Source organism: Octopus bimaculoides, chromosome 26 (genome assembly GCF_046866305.1).
Source record: "Octopus bimaculoides isolate indiv1 chromosome 26, ASM4686630v1, whole genome shotgun sequence".
Classification (NCBI taxonomy): domain Eukaryota; kingdom Metazoa; phylum Mollusca; class Cephalopoda; order Octopoda; family Octopodidae; genus Octopus; species Octopus bimaculoides.
This window is the reverse complement of record NC_142953.1, coordinates 26,974,456-26,981,590: the sequence shown is the minus strand read 5'-3', so window position 1 is coordinate 26,981,590 and position 7,135 is coordinate 26,974,456. Positions and strand designations below refer to the sequence as shown.

General features: G+C 36.9%; 1 protein-coding gene across 3 annotated transcripts in view; it reads right to left on the bottom strand.

Annotated features, from left to right (window-relative positions):
• LOC106869572 (uncharacterized) overlaps window positions 1-6,748 on the bottom strand; it is a 78,468-nt gene extending 71,720 nt beyond the window's left edge. Inside the window, exons 1-2 of one of the 3 annotated variants that reach the window (XM_089342981.1) lie at window positions 6,672-6,748; window positions 5,641-5,836 (exon numbers count right to left, since the gene is read on the bottom strand). The gene's annotated coding sequence lies outside the window, so the exon portion shown is untranslated. The other 2 variants (XM_089342982.1, XM_089342983.1) reach the window with 2 other exon arrangements.
• Window positions 6,749-7,135: the final 387 nt, after the last annotated feature.

The following is a 7,135-nucleotide window of genomic DNA, read 5'->3' as shown; positions in this document are numbered from 1 at the left end:
TATCATTGTGCCGGACATTTCGGATATAGCTGCTGCATCATGTAAGACGAATCCAGCTGTCCGTCGAGTGTACAGTGAAGATCGACGCAGCAACTTCTTTTAGAAGAGAAGGAAAGCAAATGTTTCTCTGCTTTGTGGCTGTGGCAAAAGAGGCTGTGTGGTGGACCTGCGTGAAAGGCTTGAAGACAAGTATTTTCCTGCCCGGCCAAGCTCTTATCAGTTTCTTCAAATACCATTTGAAGAGGAAGGTGAGGTAGAAAGGGAGGTGCTGCCTTCAAGTGTGTTTATCAAAAGGGGGACAGAGGCTGACAAAAGGATTTTTTTTAAATGGTCTTTTTTTTGTTTTTTGGATGTGTGGGGGCAAAATTTTATTTTTCTCCCACATCAGCAGCAAAAAAACAAAAATGACCGTGAACATTTACTGCCACAGATTAGTCGATTTGTTCGACCAAAACCCTTCAAGGCAGTGCTCCAGCATGGCCGTAGCCCAATGGCCGAAAACAAGTAAAAAATAAAGAAAAACGAAAATAGATTTTTTAAAAAAGCAATCAAAAAGAAGACAATGAAAGTTTCAATAGCGATTCACTTCTCGTGAAGAGGAGAGGTTCTCTCGTGAGAGGGCCAACTCCCATGTAGGAAAAGTTAACTCTCAGAAAGGGAATCACCTCTCAGGTGAGAAGGAGTTCCTCTCTTATGAAATGGTACACATTTCGAATGAGGAGAAATCCATTATTAACCTGTATGAAACAGTCTTCAAAGCCATTCGAAAGGTTAACAGCTCTTCGAGAAAATAAGAACCCAATGCTGCACACACAAGGTGAGTGTAGTCTTCCATTTTATTCGTGACAAGCTACCCCGAAAGACCGTTAAGATTTGCTCCTTTAGCATTTAAACCAGCCATATCCAGCCCAAATATCCTGTCCATTTTATGTTCAATCCAACCAGATCCGGCTTCTCACTCCTCCCTTCAAATTACATCATCGAAATTTCAAAGCGACGAGGTAATGCATGAGTGATATAATACAATGTGAATACATATTACATTTGACAGAGTGTGTGTTGTGTGTGTTGGCACTCCGTCGCTTACGACGTCGAGGGTTCCAGTTGATCCGATCAACGGAAAAGTCTGCTCGTGAAATTAACGTGCAAGTGGTTGAGCACTCCACAGACACGTGTACTTATTCTATCGGTCTCTTTTGCCAAATCGCTAAGTTACGGGAACATAAACACACCACCATCGGTTGTCAAGCGATGTTGGGGGGACAAACACAGACAAGCACAAGTATACACACACACACACACACATATATATATATATACATATATACGACGGGCTTCTTTCAGCTTCCATCTACCAAATCCACTCACAAGGCTTTGGTCGGCCCGAGGCTATAGCAGAAGAAGACACTTGCCCAAGATGCCACGCAGTGGGAATGAACCTCGAACCATGTAGTTGGTAAGCAAGCTACTTACCACACAGCCACTCCTGCGCCTGTATATTGAGTAACAAACTTCTATAATAATAAATGCGAAATTCTGTCTGTCCGTCCGTCTGGGGCCCCTTTAGCTCAGTCTTCATTTGCTCTACATAGACATCTTATACACTTTTGGAATCAGGATGATCCCGGCATTGAAAATCTACCTTCATTTGGTTCTTGAACATCCAGAATTAGGATCAGGTTTGGATGAGGATTTGTTATATCCTAACAGTTGAAAATTGAAATTTTAAAAGAACTCCCAAAATTTGTGAACTTACAAGTCCTTCATTTAAAGATATTGGTAGGGTAATACCATAAAGGTAGGGTACCGATAAATGCTTCATTTATTATTATTCTCTGTAATTTTGGGCTACAGGTCCAATTGGCCCTCTTCGGGGGCTAGCTTAAAAGTCCGCATGGCGGTGCGGCTTTTAAACTAGTCCACTAATATATCTGTTCCACCAGGACTGATTTGTATATTGTAGAACAACTTCAACAACAACACCAATAGCAGCAACAACAACAACAACAACAAAAACAACAATAGCAACAAAAACAATAATAAAAACAAAAACAACAACAACAGAAGCAACAACGGCACTAAACCGTGGCGGAGCTTCTATGTGGTTGCTCGACCTACTAGAAATAACAGCAAATCTCCCTCGAATCAATATCCTGCTGAATTTTTTTGAAATTTCATATTTCATTTCGTAGACAGACACGATGTGTGTCAGTATGTATGTGTGCGCACTGACCCGTTTTTTTATTTTTTATTTTTATTATTTCACATTAAACTAAGGTGGTCAGCTGGCCGAATCGTTAGCAGGACAGACAAAATGCTTAGCGATATTTCGTACATCTTTACGCTCTGAGTTCAAATCCCGCCAAGGTCGACTTTGCCTTTCATCCTTTCAGGGTCGATAAATTAAGTACCAATAAAACACTGGGGTCGATGTAATCGACTAGTCCCCTCCCCACAAATTTCAGGCCTTGTGCCGAGAGTAGAAAGGATTATTTCGCTCTGAATTAAGATGACCACCAGGCAGAATGTTTAGCGCTATTTCCTTCGGCTTAACGTTCTGAGTTCAAATTCGGCCGAGGTTGACTTTGCCTTTCATCTTTTCGGGGTTGATAGATTAAGTACCAGTTGTTCATTGGTGTCGATGGGATTGATTCATCCCCCTCCCTCCAAAATTTAGTCGAATGAATCAAACCCAGGACTTAATTTTTTTTTAAATCTCGTACTTATTCTATCTTTTGTCGAACCACTAAGTTACAGGGACAAACCAATACCAGCACCGGTTATCAAGCAGTGGTGTTGGTGGTGGAGACAAAGGTACACGCACGCATGCGCGCACACACACACACACACACACACACACATACACGTACTTGTGTGTGTTTACAGAAACTTCGAAAACGATTTCTTTGGAAAGTTTACGCGCGCGCACACAAGTGTGTATTTATATGGTATACATGTATGTATGTTTCTGTATATAATATACATATTTATAACCACATTCATATACTTCGGTGCTTGACATTTTTATAGAGAACCCATTTCTCGTCACCAGTCACTATTCGCTCGAAAATAGGTTCATTCGTGAGACGTGATAGCAATGAAGAGCCCATTCACCCTCTGCTCACGATTAGACTCGGAAAGTTTGTGAGGAACCCATTGACCCAATTTGCTGACTTTTCCGATGGCATACAGGTGTCGATGAATTGTTGAATGACCAAATCCAAGCTTCTCTGCTAGTTCGTCAACAGTTACGATGGGATTTTATTCCACTAGGGTTTGTATGAGTCCTCTTCGAGTTCTAAAGATCTTCAGGACGAGGCTCATTTTCAGGCTGTAGTTTAGCCGAAATTCGACTCGGAATTTCTGGAACCACCACCGAGACCGGCTTGCGCTTATTGTCCGATTCCCAATAACTGCATGAATATTCCTCGCACTTTCCGATGCGCTGTTGCCCTTATTAAATTCATAAAGCAAAATATGCCGAACATGCTTCTTTGTCACTCGCATTATAGCTTTGAAAAAATAACTGTTAAAATCGAACTGAACTCTTCAAAACTTGTACTAAGAATAAAAATAAGGCAAAATTACTACCTGCTTTTATAGCAAGTTGATGCAGATAATTTATCCCGTCCCCATCCGACTTAGAGTTCATGCAACTGAAAAAACCGCATTATTTATGGACTGACCCAATATATATCTTGTCAAACACACGGACACACACTCATACACATACACATAAAGAAGCTCGTTGTATATATATATATATATATATATATATATATATATATATATATACACATATATACATATATACGACAAGCTTCTTTCAGTTTCCGTCCACCAAATCCACTCACAAGGCTTTGGTCGGCCCGAGGCTATAGTAGAAGACACTTGCCCAAGGTGCCACGCAGTGGGACTGAACCCGGAACCATGTGGTTCGTAAGCAAGCTACTTACCACACAGCCACTCCTGCGCCTATATATATATATATATATATATATATATATATATATATATATATATATATATATATATATATATATATATATATATATATATATATATATATATATATATATATATATATATATATATATATATATATATATATATATATATATATGTATATGTATGTATATATACGGCGGGCTTCTTTCAGTTTCCACTCCCAAGGCTTAGTCGGCCAGAGGCTATAAAAGAAGACAGTTGCCCAAGGTGCCACACAGTGGGACTGAACCCGTATGCTTGTGGCTGGGAAACAGCCTTATTACAACACAGCGTTAATTACATACAAATTAAATTACATTTTATCGTACTTTTTCAATGGGAAGATCACGGTTGGATTGAAACACCTCGCCTTCTCTTTGTTCAGTCCGGGTTGAACTGCAACAGCAGTAAAATGAACAACAACAACAACAATAACAACACCACGAGTCAACGTGAGTCGGAACACGTGTCAACAAGAAAGCTTCGAAGAGATCGAACAACCTGCTAGAAATAGTAGCCACATGTTTCTTGAATTAGATTAACAACAAGTGAACCAAAAACACACATGCGCTCATTGGATATTGCAGTCTTAGACATATGTTTTAATTAATAAAAAAAAAAAATAAAAAAATTGTGTGGTCACCGTTGGAATGTCTTCGGTCGTTGTTTGTCATCCTCGATCAAAACTAACCTAGAACAACAACAGAAACCAAATACATATGTATCTACATATGTATTTCGTTTACATACATTTACTGAAATACATACACGCGCACCCCGCTCCTCACTCACATATATATGTACATATGTGTATACGTATGCGTATATGAATATATATATATATACATATATATATTTATCTATATATATATATATACATATATATATATGTATATATATATATATATATATATATATATATATATATATATATATATATAAATATATATATATATATATATATATGTATATATATATATATATATACATATATATATATATATATATGCATATATATATTTAAATATATACATATATATATACATATATTGATATATATATACATACATATATATATACACATATATTTATATATATATACATATATATATATACATGTATATATATACATATATGTATATACATATATGTATATATATACACGTTATATATACATATATATATATATATATATATATATATATATATATATATATATATACATATATATCATTTATATATATAAATATATGCATATATATACATTTACATGTGTATATATATATATATATATATATATACACACACTCTCGCGCACAAACACAGACAAATACACACACACACACGCGTATATATATATATATATATATATATATATATATATATATATATATATATACGCGTGTGTGTGTGTGTGTACTTGTCTGTGTTTGTGCGCGAGAGTGTGTGTATATATATATATATATTAATACATACGCGCAAACATACAACCACAACAACAACAACAAAATGTTCAGCAAAGACTAACCTGGGTCCAAGCAACAACAACAACAACAAGCATCACCACCAACAACAACAACAACAACAACAACAACACCAATAATAATAATAATAACAATCAACGCTTCGATTAAGACTAATTCGTTTTCCTACCCCAGATTCCCGTCGTGGTCTTCACGTCTGCCTTTGTACTCCTACTGCACCTTCTACTCCTTCTACTCCTCCTTTCCTCCTACTCCTATTACTCTGCCTTGTCCCTGTCGTCGTCGTCATTGTTGTTGTTGGTGGTGGTGGTGGTGGGTGGTGGTGTTCACGTGTTACCTGTTGTGCGGTGGTTGGTGTGTCTCACCTTGATAAGAAAAGAAAGAGGACAGAGACACAGGTAAACAAACAGAACAAATGAATAAATGAATAACTTGATAAAATACAAGTACTGAGGCGCGGCCACATGGATCCGGTTTCAGTTCCACTGCGTGGCACCTTGGGCAAGTGTCTTCTGCTATAGCCTCGGGCCGACCAAAGCCTTGTGAGTGGATTTGGTAGACGGAAACTGAAAGAAGCCCGTCGTATATATGTATATATATATATATATATATATATATATATGTGTGTGTGTGTGTGTGTGTGTGTGTGTGTGTGTGTGTGTGTGTGTGTGTGTCTGTGTTTGTCCCCCCAACATCACTTGACAACCGATGTTGGTGTGTTTACGTCCACGTAACGTAGTGGTTCGGCCAAAGAGACCCAATGGAATAAGTACTAGGCATACAAAGAATAAGTCCTGGGTTTGATTTGTTTGACTAAAAGGCGGTGCTCCAGCATGGCCGGAGTCAAATGACTGAAACGAATAAAAGAATTAAAAAAAAAAGACAAATGAGCGAAAGGAATCGTGTTTTTTTTTCTTTTTGCACAATGACAAAGTGATTTTATACAGGTGAAAGCAGGTTCATGCACACACACACACACAATATGATTTTAGACTCCTTTACAACCCTCTATACCTGTATGCAGCAGTAAACATTTCTATACGTATATACATGGTTTTATATACATCAACACACATCCTACACAACAAGCACATTATGACACCTGTATATAGTTGTATACACCTGAACACACCTGCATACGATTCAACACTCCTTCACAACCCTCTATACCTGTGTATACTTCTACACGCATATACATACCTTTATACATATCAGCATACATCTTACACAGCAGACACATTATGACACCTGTATACACCTGTATATGCATACTTGTATATGCATACAGAAACTTCGAAAACAATTTCTTTAAGAAGTTCACACACACACACACACACACACACACGTGTGTGTGTGTATATATATGTTTATATTTATATAGTACACATGTATGTATGTATATGTTTCTATTACATTTATATACGTTTATACGCACATGCATACACACACACACACACACACACATACATGTATATTGGTAATTACATACACACGGACACACGACATAGACACCAACACACATACACGTACATGTACATGTACATACTCGCACACTTTTATTTGTTTTATATAAATATGTGTGTATATATAATATATATATATATGAATGTATATGCATATATATATATAGAGATATATGTATTATATATGTATATAAATGTAAT